The sequence below is a fragment of the Callithrix jacchus genome, chromosome 5, assembly GCF_049354715.1.
Source record: "Callithrix jacchus isolate 240 chromosome 5, calJac240_pri, whole genome shotgun sequence".
In the NCBI taxonomy this organism is placed as follows: domain Eukaryota; kingdom Metazoa; phylum Chordata; class Mammalia; order Primates; family Cebidae; genus Callithrix; species Callithrix jacchus.
Window position 1 is genome coordinate 144292779 of NC_133506.1, and position 20816 is coordinate 144313594.

Sequence of the window (20816 nt, forward strand, 5' to 3'; positions counted from 1 at the left end):
TGGGAGGTGGGCAAGGCATGTAACTGCCAGCTTTCTCCCACTCCCTGACAACGTGCATGATTCAGCAGAGGCAGCCATAATCCTCCTAGGAATACAACTCCAGTGACCCATCCCCCACAACAGCTGCAGCAAGACCCGCCCATGGAGAGTCTGTGCTCAGACACACCTAGCCCTGTTCCCATCTGATGGTTCTTCCCTACCCACCCTGGTAACTGAAGATAAAGGGCATATAATCTTGGAAGCTCTAGGACCCTACCCACCATCAGTTCTTCTCTGTACTACCACAGCTGATGCTTTCTGGAAAGTGTCACCTCCCAGCAGGAGGCCAACCAGCACAAAAATAGAGCATTAAATCACCAAAGCTAAGGATCCTCATAGAGTCCATTGCAGCTATCCTCCTCCCCTGCCCTACCCACCTCCACCAGAACTGGCGGAGGTATCCATGGCTCAGAGACCCATAGACAATTCACATCACAGGACTCTGGGCAGACAAGCCCCAGTATCAGCACAGAGCCTGGTCGACTTGCTGGGTGGTTAGACCCAGAAGAGTGACAACAATTACAGCAGTTTGGTTCACAGAAAGCCATATCCACAGGAAAAGGGGGGAGAGTACTAAATCAAGGGAACAATCTGTACAACAGATTGTTGTACATATTTAGCCCTAGACCTTCCCTCTGACAGAGCCTATCCAAATGAGAAGGAACCAGAAAACCAACCCTGATAATAGGACAAAATAAGGTTCTTTAACACCCACCAACCCACCAAAAATCACACTAGTTTACCAGCAATGGAGTCAAACCAACAAGAAATCCTAATTTACCTTAAAAAGAATTCAGGAGGTTAGTTACTAAGCTAATCAGGGAGTTACAAGAGAAAGGCAAAGCCCAATGCAAGGAAATCCAAAAAACAATCTAAGAAATGAAGGGAGAAATATACAAGGAAATAGACAGCATAAAGAAAAACAATCAAAAGTTCAGGAAACTTTGGACACACTTATAGAAATGTGAAATGCTCTGGAAAGTCTCAGCAATATAATTAAACAAGTAGAAGAAAGAAATTCAGAGCTCCAAGACAAGGTCTTCAAGTTAACCCAATCAAACAAAGACAAAGGAAAAAGAATAAGAAAATATAAACAAAGCCTCCAAGAAGCCTGGGATTATGTTAAACAACCACACCTAAGAATAATTAGTGTTCCTGAGGAAGAAGAAAGTTCTAAAAGCTTGGAAAACATACTTGGGGAAATAACCAAGGAAAACTTCCCCAGCCTTGCTAGAAACTGAAACATCTAAACACAAGAAGCATAAAGAATACCTGGGAAATTCATTGCAAAAAGATCATCACCTAGGCACACTATCATCAGGTTATTCAAAGTTAACACAAAGGAAAGAATCTTAAGAGCTGTGAGACAGAAGCACCAGGTAACCTCAAAGGAAAACCTATCAGATTAACAGCAGATTTCTCAGCAGAAACCCTACAGGCTAAAAGGGATTGGGGCCCTATCTTCAGCCTCCTCAAACAAAACAATTATCAGCCAAGAATCTTGTATCCAGCAAAATCGGCATACAAGGGACATATCTTAATGTAATAAGAGCCTTCTATGACAAACCCACAGCCAACATAATACTGAATGGGGAAAAGTTGAAAGCATTCCCTCTGAGAACTGGAACAAGACAAGGATGCCCACTATCACCACTCATCTTCAGCACAGTACTGGAAGTCCTTGCCAGAGCAATCAGACAAGAGTAAGAAATAAAGGGCATCCACATTGGTAAAGAGGAAGTCAAACTGTCCCTGTTTGCAGGTGATAAGATCGTTTACCTTGAAAACCCTAAAGACTCCCCCAGAAAGCTCCTAGAACTAATAAAAGAATTCAGCAAAGTTTCCATACATAAGATTAATGTACATAAATGAGTAGCTCTTTTATACACCACCAGCAACCAAGTGGAGAATCAAATCAAGAACTCAACCCCTTTTACAATAGCTGCAAGAAAAAATAAAATACTTAGGAATATACCTAACAAAGGAGTTGAAAGAACTCAACAAGGAAAACTATAAAACACTGCTGAAAGAAATCATAGAGGACACAAACAAATGGAAACACATCCCATGCTCATGGATGGGTAGAATCAATATTGTGGAAATGACCATACTGCCAACAGCAATCTACAAATTCAATGCAATCCCCATCAAAATACCACCATTATCCTTAACAGAATTAGAAAAAACAATTCTAAAATTCATATGGAATTAAAAAAGAGCTTGCATAGCCAAAGCAAGACTAAGCAAAAAGAACAAATCTGGAGGTGTCACACTACCTGATTTCCAACTATACTGTAAGGCCATAGTCACCAAAACAATGTGATACTCATACAAAAATAGGCATACAGACCAATGGAACAGAACAGAGAGCCCAGAAATAAGCCCAGATGCTCATAGCTGACTGATCTTTGGCAAAGCACACAACAGTTGGGAAAGGACACCCTTTCAGCAAATGATGCTGGGATAATTGGCAAGCCACATGTAGGAGAATGAAACTGAATCCTCATCTCTCACCTTATACAAAAAATCAACACAAGATTGATTAAGGACTTAAACCTAAGACCTGAAATTATAAAAATTCTAGAAGATAACATCAGAAAAATCCTTCTAGACATTGGCTCAGGCAAGGATTCAATTACCAAAAACCAAAAAGCAAATGCAATAAAAACAAAGAGAAAAAGCTGGGACTTAATTAAACTAAAGAGCTTTTGCATGGCAAAAGGAACAATCAGCAGAGTAAACAGACACCCCACAGAGTGGAAGAAAATCTACACAATCTATACATCTGACAGAAGACTAATATCCAGAATCTACAACAAATTCAAACAAATCAGTAAGAAAAAACAAACAGTACCATCAAAAGTGGGCTAAGGACATGAAAAGGCAATTCTCAAAAGAAGATAAACAAATGGCCAACAAGCATATGAAATAATGCTCAACATCCCTAATGATCAGGGAAATGCAAATCAAAACCACAATGTCATACCACTTCAACTCCTGCAAGAATGGCCATAATCAAAAAACCAAAAAACAATAGATGTTGGCATGGGTGTAGTGATCAGGAAACACTTCTACATTGCTGATGGGGAAACAGTGTGGAGATTCCTTAAAGAACTAAAAGTAGAACCACCATTTGATCCAGCCATCCCACTACGTTATCTATCCAGAGGAAAAGAAGCTATTATTTGAAAAAGACACTTGCACACGCATGTTTACGGCAGCACAATTTACAATTGCAAAATCACTGAACCAACCCAAATGCCCATCACTCGAGTGGATAAAGAAACTGTGGTGGCTGGGCCTGGTGGCTCATGCCTGTAATCCCAGCACTTTCGGAGGCCAAGGCGGGTGGATCACGAGGTCAGGACTTCAAGACCAGCCTGGCCAACACAGCGAAACCCCATCTCTACTAAAGATACAAAAAATTAGCTGGGCATGGAGGCGCATGCTTGTAATCCCAGCTACTCATGAGACTGAGGCAGGAGAATCACTTGCACCTGGGAGGCAGAGGTTGCAGTGAGCTGAGATCACGCCTGGGTGACAGGATGAGATTCTGTCTCAAAAAAAAAAAAAAAAGAAAAAAAGAAACTGTGTGGCATATGTGTGTGTGTGTGTGTATATATATATGCACACAAAGGCATAAGAATGATACAATGGACTTTGGGGACTGGAGGGGAAGAGTGAGAGGAAGACTTTTAGAGTCTCCTTTTTTAGAGTAGGCAGGGAAAGTTGCCGCATGGGTTGTGTGCACAAAAGCTCAGAGGGTTCCACAGTGTGGCTGAATGGTCAGTGTGTGGATGCTGATGTCAGCCTGGGCTCCAGATGCATTCTCTGGGCAGTGTGCTTATTCTCCGCATCTGGGTTCCCCAGCTGTAACATGGGTGATCATCCCCACCTTCAAGGTTGCTGGGAATGCTAAATGAGAGAACTTCAAAATAGCAGGGCTAGCTGTTACAATCATTTCCCACCCAAGTTCTGGGGTGCTCTGGAGAGCAGCCCTGCCCTGTGGCAGTGTCCTTTCAAAGTGTTAGTTGCTGGATTATGAGCACTAACTTTGCTTTCTTTCTTTCTTTTTTGTGGGGCAGGGGGATGTCTCCCAGGGTGTTCAGTAGTGATGCAATCTCAGCTCACTGCAACCTCCGCCTCTCGGGTTCAAGTGATTCTCATGCCTCAGCCTCCCAAGTAGCTGGGATTACAGGCACATGCCACCAAGCCCAGCTAATTGTTTTGTATTTTAGTAAAGATGGGGGCTTTACCATGTTGGCCAGGCTGGTCTGGAACTCCTGAGCAATCCTCCTTCCTCGGCCTCTGAAAGTGTTGGGATTACAGACGTGAGCCACTGTGCTGGGCCTATGAGCACTAACTCTTTCTAATGCTTACTACCCGCTCACGATTCTTTCCCTGCAAAGGGAGGTAGGGTGCAAGGGAAGGCTAAGGTCTGCAGAGGCATCTGCTGGCTCTCTGTGTACATCAGCTCACTGTGGTAGCTACCACTAGAGCATCTGCAGATCCAAAAAGGACCCAAGAGATCCATTTCCTTGCCACCAACATACAGCATGTTTCACAATGGGATAGCATTTTTTTTAAAATTATTATTTACTATTGATATTTTAGAGACAAGATCTCGTTCTGTCACCCAGGCTGAAGTGCAGTGGCATGATCATGGCTCACTGCAGCCTCAGCCTCTTGAATAGCTGGGACCACAGGCATGCACCCCTGCATCTAGCTAATTAAAAAAAAAAATTTGTAGAGATGGAATCTCACTGTACTGCCCAGCTGGTCTTGAACTCCTGGCCTTATTATATCCTCCTACTTTGGCATCCCAAAGTTTTAGGACTGTAGGCATAAACCACTGTGTCACAGGGACTAGGATTTAAATGCCTCTTTTACAACACGAGGGTATTTCTTATAGCCCTGGCCTTTTTCAGGGCATCTGCTTCTTTTTTTAAAAGGAACAAACCACTATGAATTCTCATTGTTTGCAGATTCTTTAATAACAGAATAGAAAGCACATTATTCTTGTTTTATATAAAAATAAGAGGGAGGTATGTATATAGGTCTTCTAGCTCCAAGTATGTGTCTCCAAATCAATCCAGAGCCACAGCAGTGAGTGACAGAGATGAGAAGAGCTGACAGAGCCACCTGCCTCCCTGCTGACAGCCTCCTGATTATGTTGGGCTGGGGATCCCAGCCAGGGCTGCCCCTGGGCAGCAGCGGGTAGAGACTACCCTAGGTCCTCCCTGGCAAACTGCTTCCTGGAGGGCCCTGGCCAGTCTCTCAGCAGGACACCCCTTGAAGGCTGCATCCCTCGCAGTACCCCACCCTGCTGCCTACTTCCCAGATGCAAGAACATGGAAGACAAGCAGATGTCTTTATACCAGACTTTGTCAGGTTCCAATGCCTAGAAATTGGTCTTTCTGAGTAAGAAACCAGAAGAAGCAATCATCAAACTATTCTAAGATTTCAAAGGCAGTTTTTAGAGCAATCCCTCAATATTGAAAAACTCTTTAAAATGCATAACAATAGCTGGACATCAGATGCATAGGGGAATTAAAAAAAAAGCAATGGTAGGGCAATGAAAAGAAGGGAAAAAGAACAGTTTGCAGGATGAAAGTGCCCAGAGTAAAAAAAAAGTGCTGAAATAATATGCACAGACCTAAAAACAAACCTTTTTAAGGTTCCCCTTAGATTGGGGAAGAATTTAATTTGCTGCCTTCTTTTCTAGGTTAGATGCCACACCGGTGGTTCACTTCTCTAAGGATCCATACCAAATTTTATGGGGAGATGTTGCTTAAAATGTGTTATCTTCTGCTACACATATTGGAATCCATTTTTACTTAAGTTTTTGGAAATGCTAATGCTAGTTGTCAGCATATCCTTATGCTTATTGTTTTATTTATATCATAGTTTGGTCCAGAAAGAATTTTAGATGGCATATATAAATACATAAAATCCAATAGCAAAAGCAAAGAATTGGAAATAGGCAGATGAAGAAAATAAGACAGAGGGAAAATGAAAATAGAAAAAATGGGCAGGCATTCCTATATTTACATCTATGTAAATTCCTATATATCAGTTTACATCAAGAAACTTTTAGTGCTAACTCTGAAAGTGATATATACAAATCATGTAAAAATTAATATTTAGCACATTTAAAATGAAAAGACATGGTATATTTCATGAAAATATATACTGTGTTTAAGGGAGAAGGATGGTGTTGTGATGAGGCAAGGAGGGCTTGAAGCTTCTGGGGTTGCAAACAATTATAATTACTTTTTACGGTGTATGTATTTGTTTTGTGTACTTGTTAGACATTTACCATGCTTAGTTTACTATGATAGAAGAAAAAAGTAATCTATTGTTAAAAGAAAAACTTTAAGCAAAGTAAATTTAACAGACTTAGAGTAAAGCGTGATGCATGAATCAGGCAGCACTCCAGACCAGAGGAGGTTCTGACAGCTCCACTGAAGCAGCACATGCAGCCAACTTTTGTAGCTGATGCAGAAGGAAGACAAAGAAAATGTATTTGATTGGTTAGAGTGGAAATGTGAGGTGAGTTGGTGGCTTCTGATTGGCTAAGCCTCTAGATTCATTTTACTGTTTATGTTGGGCTTGGGTTTGCTTCCATAGGAATTTAAAGGACTAGAGCTGCCATAGCCTAACGGACTCCCAATTAAAAAAATTTTAGGCCAGGTGCAGTGGCTCACACCTGTAATCCCAGCACTTTGGGAAACCGAGGTGGGTGGATCACAAGGTCAGGAGTTCGAGACCAGCCTGGCCAACACGGTGAATCCTCGTCTCTACTAAAAATAGAAAATATTAGCCAGGTGTGGTGGTACACACCTATAATCCCAGCTACTCAGGAGGCTGAGGCAGAAGAATCACTTGAACCCAGGAGGTGGAGGTTGCAGTGAGCAGGAATCACGTCATTGCACTCCAGCCTGGGTGACAGAGTGAGACTACACCCCAAAAATAAAAAAAAAATTTTTAACCCCATATAGGCAGTGTATGGTTCTGTTTTCCTCTAGTGAGACAGTATAGGGAAGATACTCAGTCCTGGCAGACAAGAGACACAGTTATCAGGCTCCCCCTAGGCCTCACACATCCAGGCATCTTTCTTCCTGTACCTTCTTTCCTCCTTTAATAAGCTGACCCAAATCATGGAGTAGAATTCCTAAGCATAAAAGGAAGAATCTTACCATTTGTCTCCCTGAGAAATATCTGCCAAGGTTGTGGAAGTAAGGCTCTGACATTCCTAATAAGCACCTGACCAAATTGGATCCAGCTGGCCACAAGTTAGATTCCAGTGACAAGACAGATTCCAGTGCTGACCTTTCACTGACTTTTGCCTCATTATAATTTCGTGGTAATACTAAAATCTCCACCTGAAGAAGGGTGTATTTGCCATTTTCTGTACATGGAACACATGTTAGGGTGTGATGCCCCACTATACAGGTGCAGAGGAAACCCCACCTAAACATATTTGGGTGCCACTCCCCTTTTCCCCCTCAATTTCCTTAAAATGACAAGTGCAAAGCCCCTTGGTGAGCTGGCACTAGGAGCCCATTTCTGTGCACAGCTCCCCTGTGCTGCTTGAGCCACAAGCTTAACCCTTGCCTGAGAAAAATTCCCATTTTGCCTGGTGTTCATCTCTACTTACACAAAAGTCAAAGACCTCAAGGTCCAGGGTACAGTGACATTAGTGTTCTAATCACTTCTGGAGAGTTAGTAAAATTATTTGAGAAGTAGGATTAAACAAGTATCTAGATTCCATCTGGTTTCGTGTCATTCAGCCTGTGAGCATAGTCTGTGCTTGGCAGCCGACTTGCTGACCAGCCTCTCCACTTCTTCCGCCCATCCCTGTGTGTGACTTTCTTGGTAGCCGACTTGCTGACCAGCTTCTCTGCTTCTTCTGCCCATCCCTACGCGTGACTTTCTTGTGTGTTTCCTGGGTCCTTGTTTCTCCCATCTCTGCTCAGAACTGACTTAGAGAGTACACTGAGAAACGTTTCCAACATTAGCCACAAATTTGTCTGAGATGGCATTTTGGTAGCACTTCTCAATTTGACCTGGATCTTCACACACAGAGTTAGGAAGAGGCTGATGCAGAAGAAGAGGTGACGTTGGGGGAGACTGGTGGCCCCGCAATTCAGGAGTGCCTGGGTCTCCAGAAAAGGGGGCTGAGCATTCAGTCACACGTGAAGGTGTCGGCTACTTTTCAAGTAAATAGCTCACATAGGCTGGTGGAACACAGATGGTGCCTCTTACCAACACACAGCACATAGAGTCAAATCTGTGTTCACTGGAGATTCAAGAATCCAGTGGATGCTCCACTTGATTAGATATTGCTATCCATAAGATTTAGCTCAACACCACCCTAGCCAACTCATTTCTCAGCTTCTGTGTTCATTTATGGTTAACCGGTTTGGTTAAAAACTTCTTCTGCCTTTTGAAATACATAGAAACACGTTGTGCTCCCATCCTGAGTCCCAAGCTAATATACCCCCAAAATATTAGGCTAATTCTTTGTGATGTTCTTAATTCTAAGCATACAGACAAAAATATATACTTCAAAATCTCTCCAAGTTTTCTAATATAATATTATACCCATGAATTGCTCTAGTGCCTTATTTGTCCTTGAATTAAATGAAAGCAAATTGAGAGAAAGGAGTCACTCCTATCTACTGTGCTAAATCCTTCTAAGCATCAAACAAGCATTTCATCTTGGGACCCTAATTAAAGTTACTCCATACCATTTTTATTGTGAACCCCAGAGAAATGCACACGTAAACAAAATACTGACAATATTGGACAGTTATTAACTATCAACGTCAAACCTTGTCACCCTAACACAGAATCCCGTCATGCTGTGGTGGTGCACACAAAGCCCATCCTCAATCTACCATGTAGAAATGATGCCAAAATTGAGGATCCCTAGTAAATTCTCTCCTTAGTAGGCCCTTAAGTGTTAGATTTTTCCCTAAAGCTTTCATTGTGGCCAGTTGTGCATACAGCTCTGTTATTATTGAAGAAATGGTAACAAACTGTTATTCCTCATTTTGACTCTTGTTCATTCATTCATTCAGCAGCTATTTATCTAGTAACTATGTATGAGGCAAGATGCTAGGCTCCTGGGAGTTTAAAAAAAAGAATTTCCCAGAAGGGCATCAACAGATAGGGGAAAGATAAAGTATGTGTTCATCTAATTCCTGGAAATTAAATTTTGGTTCAAATGTGGTTTCAAAAGATACAACTTGAAGAATCCTGTGGAAAATTCTTTTACAAAGCAGGGATCCCCATTATAACAAAAAATTTACAACTTACTTTGTAAATTGGAATTTTGATATAAAGAAAGTGGCTGCTAAGATTGAGAGGTCGCTGAAGAATGGTAGATTTCTTCCTGCCATTCACTAGAGGGCATACGTGGTGAGAAGGGCATCGAAGATGGGGAGAGACTTGGACAAGAAAACAGGAGAGAGTGCATGAGGGGAGGAGGGAGAATGGGGACGCCCAGAAGAGAGGGGAGAGGTAATAGTACCGGTTTAGGGGATGCCTCTAAATTAAGGCAGAGAAGGTAAGACAGACTGAATGCCCACTGTCACCCTCAAGGAGCTGGTGGCATGGTGAAAACTGCTCAAGTGAGGACTATCATCCTGGCCACTGGGTGGCTGAAAGTGAAACAAGCAAAACTGGGAGTAATCCAGGAATTGGGACCTTGACTGTGACATAGTAATTGTCCCATAAACGGCATACCTCGACCATACCTTGGCTTTCTGTTGAAACTGCTCTCTGTAACCCTAATGTGACAGACAAGCAGTCCAAACTAATGGCATTTTGGCCCCCATGCCATTTTAAGAAAAACTAAGACTTGTAATAAGTAACTAAGGGTCTGTAATTTTCCACCCTACCCAGACATTGTGTAAACTAACGCTTATCTTGACTTATGTGAACCACTTAAGTAACCATCGGAATGTCCAAAGCCCCTGGTCCTCGGAATGTCCAAAGCCCCTCGCCCTCACCCCCCCAGGAGGTGGGTTTTGGGCATAAAAGGTCTTGACACCCTCCTTTCAAGGCTATGGGTTAGAGAGACGTGAGTTCTCTGTGGCCGCCAGCAATAAAGACCCTGTAATTTGGCCTAGTCTTTGTCTCAGTGGTGATTTCATGCTCGCTCAGTTACAACATAATGTTCTTTTTCTTTTTTTTTAACCCCCTCAGTGGCTGAGGCCAGGCAGAGAAAGTCTATCAGGCAGATTCAAAGAACCTTGGGGAAAAAGAACAAGTGGCCTTAGGAGATGGATGTGGAGGAAGATGGAGTCCCCCTGAGCCCACCTCGGTTTTCTCTGTGTGGCTTCATGCAACCCTGTTATCCACCCGACTCAATTAGTTCTCCTGGTGTCATGGAGGCAGCAGCAGCCGGTTGCCAGACACGCTGAAGAGGCAGCCTCTGAGAGAGCAGCTCCCTTTCCAGTGTAAAATAGCAGATCTTTGCACCGCTAAGAATAGCCCAATTCACCCAGGGCTGTTTGCTCTTTAACAACAAAAGGGGGAGGAAAGGCTGTTGTGGAGGACTGTCCACACACCTGGCACCCTCACCTCGGCTCAGCTCTCTGGAGACACATACCTCGGTGACGTCATTGACCGTTTCAATTCCTAGATCCCTTCGGATAATCCATTTGGAACCTTTGTCCACCAGCTTATTTCAATCTTTTTGAATGGCTTCAGCTCTCAGCCTGTGCATGTTCTCAGGAACAATGAGAGGCATCTAACTGAACATCACTGCAGAAACGGTCCTTTGGTTTCTGCTTGCCTCGCTAGAATACCAGGGCGTCACAGGGCAGACCCTCATTCTGTGCTCTTTGCTCATGGCCGTTCCTTCGTTCATTTGCTCCACAAGCACCGGTTTAGCATAAACCGTATGCTAGGCTCTGCTTCAGGCAGGGAAGAAACAAAGCAACGTGTTTTCTGCCCTGAAGGAACTCGCGGTATAATGGTGGAGACTGAGAAAAAGATCTTACAGCTGGAATGCAAGGAAAAGTCTCTGAGCAAGAAGGGTGTCATAGAAACACCAAAGAGAAAAGCCAACTCACAAACATGAAATTCTTCAGGACTGTGCCTGTCACTGCCAATTTAGAGAATTTCACAGATTTGGCAGAACTGCAGAATCCTCCGTTTAGCCTCACCTTTTGAAATTAAACATCACATTTTTAGCCAGTCTTCTATGGAAGCCTCCTTAGACTCTTTCTTCACTTTTCAAGTTTAAGATTTGTTCTATCCTTCTTGGCATTTGAGCTGTACTTAAATCATCTTTCAGTTGTGGAGACAACATTATAAAAAGATTAGGCCGGGTGCGGTGGCTCAAGCCTGTAATCCCAGCACTTTGGGAGGCCGAGGCGGGTGGATCACAAGGTCAACAGATTGAGACCATCCTGGTCAACAGGTGAAACCCTGTCTCTACTAAAAATACAAAAAATTAGCTGGGCATGGTGGCGCGTGCCTGTAATCCCAGCTACTCAGGAGGCTGAGGCAGGAGAATTGCCTGAACCCAGGAGGCGGAGGTTGCGGTGAGCCGAGATCGCGCCATTGCACTCCAGCCTGGGTAACAAGAGCGAAACTCCGTCTCAAAAAAAAAAAAGATTATGCCCTCAGGCTACTTTGCTGTTAGATGTCAATTGTGTAAACAATTCAGCAGCATGAACTCCAGGTCTGAGCATCGTTTCTTTTGGAACCCACTTTAACTGTAAATGTTGGGAACCTCTCCCTCTGGAAGAGGCCTGTTCTCCTCATGGACTGATCATGTATGTGAGTGTCTATGTGTCTTTCTGTTTTTCCCTTTTATTTGCTGATGCTGAAGTTGTTAAATTCTTCATAAATACTAAACCACCTGTCCAGAATGCATAATGCAAGGATATAGTTTTACATTACATGCAGCTGAAAGGATGCAGGTATTTTTGCATAAGAGATTTGAGTGGATATAAAGAATGTAGCTACAGCACCAGCGAGAAAAATCCCAGGTTCACCCATCAGCAGGCAGTCCAGTGTCACCAAGTAGTTGACTTCAACTTTTGGAAAAATGAACACCCGGTCTAAAACCTGCAGCTGCAGTTCCACTTCATGGATGCTGAACGTTCCTTGGCCACTATGACAGGAGAAAGCTCTCAAAAGCTTTCCCCAGAGTGCTTATATAATCACCTGAGACCCTCACTCAGAAAGCATGAGAACGGAAGAGGCTTTCCTGCTATTCCCTGTGGGTGTGTCATGAGCTCCCTTCTGGAAGTTGGCAAATCACACGTGAGAAATCCACCCTCACATCTTTTTTTTTTTTATATGTATGTTTCTGATCTGGGCACTAATGAGGGCACTGACTACCCCTGCCAGTGAATCAAGACCAGTAGATTCTCTCCGAGTACTCTGGCACACCAGGACAAGAGTTGTGTCAGGATGTGACTCTAGTCTTGGCCACCCTCACATCTTGACAGGCAACTCTCCTCATATTTCAGAAGCACAGAAGGATACGTATCTAGTTAAAAAGCACTTATGGCCTGAAGAAAGACAAAATAATAGAAATATAAAATTAAGTACTATCTTAGTTTCTTCTCACTACGTTAACAAAATACCTTAAACTAAATGGCTTATACACAACAGAAATTTATTTCACCTAGTTCTGGAAGCTGGAAGTCCAAGATTTAGGTGCCAGTAGATTTAGTGTCTGGTGAGGGCTGACTTCCTCATTCAAAAACGGCACCTTCCAGCTGTGTCTTCACATGGTGGATGATATGGTTTGGCTGTGTCTCCACCTACATCTCATCTTGAATTACACTTCCCACAATCCCCACGTGTTGTGGGAGGGACCTGGTAGGAGGTAATTCATTCACAGGGGTGGGTTACCCTCATGCTGTTCTCGTGATAGTGTGTGAGTTCTCATGAGATCTGATGGTTTTGTAAGGGTTTTTTTCCCCCCTTTTGCTTGGCAGTTCTCCTTCCTGCCTTCATGTGAAGAAGGACATGTTTGCTTCCCCTTCTGCCATGACTGTAAGTTTCCTGAGGTCTCCTCAGCCCTGCAGAACTGCGAGCCAATTAGACCCCCTTCCTTTATAAATTACCCATTCTGGGGCAGTTGTTTACAGCAGTGTGAGAACAGACTAACACAATGGAAGAGAAGAATTCCTCTCTATTCAGCCCCTTATAAGGTCACTAATCTCATTCATGAGGGCTCCACTTTCATTATCTAATCACCTCCCAAAGACCCCTCCCTCCTAATACTGTCACATTAGGGGTTAGGTTTCAACATATACATCAAGCGGGGAACACAAACATTTAGTCCATAGCAAACACATTGATTTATACCATTTAACTAGCTATCCTGATGCTTTTAATCCCTTGAACTGCTCATCGCTGGCCTCACAGCTTGTGCACTGTGGGTTCTCCTGTTGGAACTCTCTCCATACAGCTGCCTGGCTCACCTCTTGCTTCCTTCAGGCCACTTCCCCATTGTCACCCAAGCAGGGGGACTCTGATTAACCAATGTAAAATAGCAACACAGGCCACACACACACACACACACGCACGCACACCCCATTATATGCTGCTATTTATATTTTCCATCCCATGTGTCACCGTTTGACCTACTATCTGTTCACTTCTTTGTTTTTTGCCTCTTCCCTCCCACTAGAATGTAAGCATCACAAATACAAGGTCTTTGTCCATTTTATTCCCTGTTACAGTCCCAGCTCCTACAACACTTGATAGATGCTCAGAAAATATTTACTGGATGAATTATGCCTTTCAAAATAAAGAACTTGCTTCTTAATATTTATCAATCTAAAATGAGGAAGTTTCTATTTGTCTGCAACTTTTCCCATCATTTTAGAGGGTGTTCGGACAGCAAGAGGTTGAGAAGTGAGAGATTTATGCTTTTGTTTTTTATCTATTGTTACTCATTTAAATGAAAATAAGAAACTAAAATACACACGCCAAGTTCTCAGAACAGAAGACACACTGAGACAGCTCTGTGTCCCAGAACTAGGTTGAAAATTAGTGTAGCGGCCGGGCGCGGTGGCTCAAGCCTGTAATCCCAGCACTTTGGGAGGCCGAGGCGGGTGGATCACGAGGTCAACAGATCGAGACCATCCTGGTCAACATGGTGAAACCCCGTCTCTACTAAAAATAAAAAAGTTAGCTGGGCATGGTGGAGCGTGCCTGTAATCCCAGCTACTCAGGAGGCTGAGGCAGGAGAATTGCCTGAACCCAGGAGGCGGAGGTTGCGGTGAGCCGAGATCATGCCATTGCACTCCAGCCTGGGTCACAGGAGAGAAACTCTGTCTCAAAAAAAAAAAAAGAAAAAGAAAAAAAGAAAATTAGTGTAGCTTAATGCCAGATCCAATTCCAATGTTAAGTCATCTCATGTGACCTCTCTTCAGAGAAAACGGCATCTGATTATGGATTCAGGGGCTCCTGGTTAGAATGCAATAACGTTGTAGAGAGTGAGAGGTTATTAGCTGGAGCAAAGGTCCACACTCTTACATGTTGTGATATGGATTCCCCCATCAAATCCCCTTAGATTTGACCTAGTGTTCTGAAACAAGCATGAATACTCCTGTGGCCCCTGCTGCCACCACCTCCACCATTGCTGTCATTTCCCTGCTGAGCCCCACAGTTCTGAAACTCCCTGATGCTCAGGCCTTGGGGAAGAATAAGCAGAGTGGCTATTGCTCTTATAGTGCCCCCAACCCCATCCTAGCTAAGATGGGAGGAGCTGGCCCTGGGAGGGAACCAAAGGCACTGGTGGAGGGAGAAGCTGAGATGAAGCCGCTGGTTTTTGCAAACACAGCAATCCTTGATGTAGATAGCCTCAGGCACTCTGAGTCCAAGGTGTAGGAGAAGATGGATTAATACCAGAGCGCACAGATTCCAAAGGGAACTGAGTAACAACAGACATCCAGCCAGGCCCTCCTCACCACCCAGACCAGAAATCCCAAGTCAGCCTGTACCCCTAAATTGTCCCCAAGCCTCTCCCTGTCTGTTTTTCAGCCAAGAAGAGGACCAGGTGGCTTGGCTTCCTGATTTCTGGAGATTTTTGTTCTGAGTAAGGCTCCATGAGGTCAGTGAAGCCAAGTGGCTCAAGGTGAAAATAAAACCCCAGGCAGCCTGGCCCAGTATCAGCCACAGGTGCCAGTGCTGTGTGCAGTGATTACACAGCTTAGGAAATCATTCTGAACCTCACTAGGCTGAACTCGCTGCAGTTTCCCAAGTTTCCTGTTTGGGAGTTGCAAACCCTCTGCCAGTAAAACTCTTCTGTTCCCAACTGGTTGGCTTGGCTAAGCATGGAAGTCAGCTAAAGCAACACCACCCCCAGGAAGCCTGTAGACATCCATAGCCTGGGACCTCCTGAGCATCGGCAGCATCTTGTGCAAAGCTCCAGTGCCGCATGAATCCCACTGGAGAATGTCCTGTTGGCTAGGCTGTCACCTCCTTAGACTGTGATCTACTTGAGGGCAGGAACTACCCTGGGGGTCATAGGTCTAGAATACATGAGGCACTTAATAGATGTGTATTGAATGAATATGTGAAGAGAAAGAGGTATACACAGATAAATGTTAAGAAAATGCAGAGAATGAAGCACTTTTTTTCCACTAAATTTCTTGGGGAAGAAATATTTTAACAACTCCATGAAAGGTGAGATTGGATTTAGCAGGTGGAAGCTGGCAGAGGGAGGACCCCTCAAGGTACAGGAAGTGCAAAAAGCATGGGTGGGCAACACTGTGGCCTCTGCCACCTGCTCGCTGCTATGGTCTTGAGCAATCTATCAAGCCCTGTGCCTCTCATTCCCCATCAGGAAAGTGGGAATAATAACAGCACCCATTTCTCAGCTTCTGAGGACCAGATGAGCTAACACACTCCCAGAGCTCAGAACAGCAGCTCTGGGCTCACCGCAGCCTGGCCAGGCTTGTGGGTTTCTTGGCTCACATGCTCAAAAACCATGCTCTGGAGGTTCAGTGATGCCAGCCAGGTGCACACAACTGGCTGAAACCGGCTTATGCACCTCCACACTTACACATTTTCCATGACCTCTCCATGGGTTAGCACTGATAAGACACACTAGATAAAGAGTCTCTAAAAGGAAAACTGTGCTCTTACCAAAGCACTTCCTAGTTAACTTGAAGCTCCCTGGTAAAGCCTTAAGGGAACTGAAGTAATGAATAAATCATCTTTCAAAAAAAAAGTGGTATAATTGCATACAGTAAAACATGCAAATCTTAAAGTTTCATAAGCTTTAAAAAGGGTATAGAGCCAGGTAGTGACCAGCTTCATAGAGAACATTCCCCTCACCTCGGAAATTTCCCTCCCCCGCCCCTTTCCTGTATCTCCTCCTCACCTGGCAAACCAGGGTTTGGTTCCCATTCCATAGGTGAGCGCTGTGGCTGCAGCGCTTTACACACAAGGAACCCTGCGGAAAGGACTCCCTGGTGTCTGGCTTCGGCTGAGTGTGATGCTTTTGGGATTCATCCCTGCCATGTATTGGAGGTTTGCTCCATTTCACCGCCTGGTCGTAATCATCTTTAAGTGGATGACTGATGTATTTCAGCAGGCTTTGCCATATCATTATTCATTAATATTTTCTCCATTGCAAGAATATTCACATTTTAAAATTTACATTTCTCATGTTTACCATGACTGTATTTCTTTAATAGAATTAAGATATAAACTATCTTCTTCCAGTAACACATCAATAGACTGACAATATCCTAGGCTAGAATCGCTAAACACTAATTGATGGGTTCAGCGCCCCATTGTTGATAATTAAGGCCATCTGCTTCAAATTGTCATCGTAGAGGGAAACCAAATCCCAATTACAAGGTAAAGCTTCTATAAGTTTAGCTGATGTTGACAGATTGTGGAAGTGAGGAAGTGTTTCTGTGGATGAATTGCAAATGAAGGCAGCTGCACACTGAGGAAAACTGAAACATTTTGCCCTAAAAAAAGAGAAAGGAATGTGTCTTCTGGAAATAGTGTAGCTATTTGAGCATTGTGACCTTGAAAATGACTAGCAAGGGCCAAGTAAAGGTAAAATCTAAGGAGACCGGGTGGCCATGAGGAGGGCGTAGAAGCTCCAGGATGTCACCAGAGATGATAAAGAGAGGTGGAAATCATAGTTTTAGCACCATTTTTTAACTGTAGGTAGAAGCGGATATTGCCACCTTCTCTATGCTCTGTCGACTTCACAAAAAAAAGATTATTCAGAGGAAATTATGAGAAAATTCACTGAGTTTTTTCTACTGAGAGTGCAAGTAACTAGGACTGTAATAGGCGTGTTTCCTTCCCAGGCTCCTTTACAAAATCTTGTCCATCTGATATGAACATTTCTGTACAACTTAGTATATGCCCAGTCCTCCAAGTCCCTAGCCTAGGACAATGCAGTGTATTCAATTATGAGTGAGGTTTAAGAAAAGAAAAAGGAAAAGACACCCAGTTTTAATACAAAGATGCTATTTAAACCATGTGAAGCAGAGCACCAGAACCTACCAACAAATGAAAACTGTGAAGTTAATAACCATTAAATTAAAAGATTGCATGGAGGGGCTGGGCACAGTGGCTCACACCTGTAATCCCAGCACTTTGGGAGGCCAAGGCAGGTAGATCACCTGAAGTCAGGAGTTTGAGACCAGCCTGACCAACATGGTGAAACCCATCTCTACCAAAAATACAAAAATTAGCTAGTTGCACTGGCATGTGCCTGTAATCCCAACTACTAGGAGGCTGAGGCAGGAGAATCCCTTGAACCCGGGAGGCAGAGGTTGCAGTGAGCCAAGATTGCACCATTGCACTCTGGCCTGGGCCACAAGAGTGAAACTCCATCGCAAAATAAATATAATACAACATAACATAACATAACATAACATAACATAACATAACAAACATAACATTCCATAGAGCAAACAAAAATGTGACCAAACAGCACTATGAATTTAGAAAATTTATGGAAGCAATTGCCACATTGGGGAAAAATCACACAGTTGTGTGAACAGGTCTCATTTCCAGCAGATAATTAACAGTATAAAAGTAAACACTAAGGGAGAGAATATTAGTAACTAAAAAGTTGATTGGTGGATAATAATACTACTACTATTAATATTATTTTTGAAGCAGAGTCTTGCTGTGTCACCCAGGCTACAGTACAGTGGTATGATCACAGCTCACTGCAGATGTAGCCGGGACTATAGGTGCACGCCATCACACTTAGCTAATTTTTTTTTTTTGTAGTAACAGGTTCACTCTGTGTTGTCCAGGCTGATCTCAAACTCCTGATCTCGAGTGATCTTCCTGCCTTAACCTCCCAAAGTGCTGGGATTACAGACATGAGCTACTACACCTGATCAGTTAATATTATTAATGAAAAATTTCTCATAGAATGGAACTAGTATATACCATATGAAGAAATACAGGCAATAAGGTATTATATAAAGTGATAATTATAAAGATATTTTCTAAACCAGAAATATAAACTTTTCTGAATTTTATAAGAACATCACAGAAAGTACAAAATAAGAAAAACAAATGACTTAGTGAAAGACTCTAAAAAATTATAAAAATAGAATGTAAATCAAAATGATACAATCAGCCTAAGAAGCAATGTATTTGCCTCGTCAGTCACTGTAAATGGGCTGACTTACTTTTTAAGAGTGTTAAATTAGATGAAAAAGCATGTCTCAATTCCATGCTATCTACAAGAGACGCACCTAAAATGTGTGATTCAGGAAGGTTTTAAAAGAATTAGCTTAGATATTCCAGGAAAATACAAACAAAAGTCAAGGTCACAAACTCAATGTGAGATGTGATGAAATCCAGATGAAATGTGTTACACAGGAACCAAAAAAAGCAATTTATGATACATAAAAAAATTCACAATTTATATATAACAGTTATGAATACCTAAATACTAATAATATTCAGAAAGCTGAAATTACAGACATCACAAGAAGATAATGAAGAAATAACACTACTCATAGCAGACTTCTTTCAGCCCATGGCAGATCATGTAGAAAAAAATAAACATAAGTATACAGAACATTTCTGTAAACTCTGTAATCTGAAGATATAAGTCTTTCTTCAAATGTTCGTGAAATGATAATAAAACTAACCACTAGACTGCACACACACACACACACACAAAACCCAAAGAGAAATGTAATTTTCTGATCACAATATCAGTAAACTAGTAATCAGTAGGAACCCTAGAAATTTAAAAATACTTTTTAAACCAGACATTTTAAAAACCCTTTTAAATAATTCTCCACTAAAAAAGAAATGGAATCCATAATTGTAGAATTTTGAGAAACCAACAAAATGAGAATGCTACATATAGGAGTCTACAGGATTGAACTGAAGCAGAGTCCAGAATAAAATTCATAACTTTAATAATAATATAAATCTAAACAAGAGAAAGGATGAAACTATTCAAATGTTTAAGAGAAAGAGACAAAAGGAAAAAAAAACACCTAAGGATTAAAAACAGAAACTAAAGTGTCTCTTGACTGGGGCAGTAATAACAAAGCAAATTAGTTTGATAGCAGAAAAACATAAAACCAGAAGTTGATCCATTTAAATAAACCAACAAAATAGACAAACCATTAACCTGCAAAAGGAGAAATGAATAAAAGAAGAAAGAGGAAAATAAGCAAACTAGACGTGATGCCAAAAGCTGAAAATACTCCACAAAGAGAAAAATCAGACACACATCTTGCTTATAAATACTGACTTTAAAATTTTAAGATAAGAACCTAGAGGCATGAGACAAGGGTGTTCTTTCTCACCACTCCTATTCAACATAGTATTGGAAGTTCTAGACAGAGCAATCAGGCAAGAAAAAGAAATAAAGGGTATTCAATTAGGAAAAGAGGAAGTCAAATTGTCTCTCTTTGCAGACAACATGATTGTATATTTAGACGACCCCATCATCTCAGCCCAAAATCTCCTTAAGATGATAAGCAACTTAGCAAAGTCTCAGGATACAAAATCAATGTGCAAAAATCACAAGCGTTCCTATACACCAATACTCTTATTTGGCTCTTCAAATGAAGAGCCAAATCATGAGCAAACTCCCACTCACAATTGCTACAAGAGAATAAAATACATAGGAATACAAGTAACAAAGGACAGGAAGAACCTCTTCAAGGAGAACTACAAACCACTGCTCAAGGAAATAAGAGAGGACACAGATGGAAAAACACTCCATGCTCATGATTAGGAAGAATCAATATTGTGAAAATGGCCATACTGCTCAAAGTAATTTATAGATTCAATGCTATCCTCATCAAGCTACCATTGACCTTCTTCACAGAACTGGAAAAAACCACCTTAAACTTCATATGGAAACAAAAAAGAGCCCTCATAGCCAAGACAATCCTAAGCAAAAAGAACACAGCTGGAGGCATCACGCTGCCTGACTTCAAACTATACTAATAAGGCTACAGTAATCAAAACAGCATGGTACTGGTACCAAAACAGAGATATAGGCCAATGGAACAGAACAGAGGCCTTGAAAGTAATGCCACACATCTACAACTATCTGATCTTTGACAAACCTGACAAAAACAAGCAATGGGGAAAGGATTCCCTATTTAATAAATGGTGTTGGGAAAACCGGCTAGCCACATGTAGAAAGCTGAAACTGGACCCCTTTCTTACACCTTATACAAAAATTAACTCCAGATGGATTAAAGATTTAAACATAAGACCTAACACCATAAAAACCCTAGAAGAAAACCTAGGCAATACTATTC

General features: G+C 42.2%; 1 non-coding gene across 1 annotated transcript; it reads right to left on the reverse strand.

Annotated features, from left to right (window-relative positions):
- Positions 1–12365: 12365 nt before the first annotated feature.
- Positions 12366–12496, reverse strand: LOC118154356 (small nucleolar RNA SNORA3/SNORA45 family). The gene has a single exon (XR_004744223.1). It is a non-coding gene; the product is annotated as a small nucleolar RNA SNORA3/SNORA45 family (small nucleolar RNA).
- Between the last annotated feature and the right edge of the window lie 8320 nt (positions 12497–20816).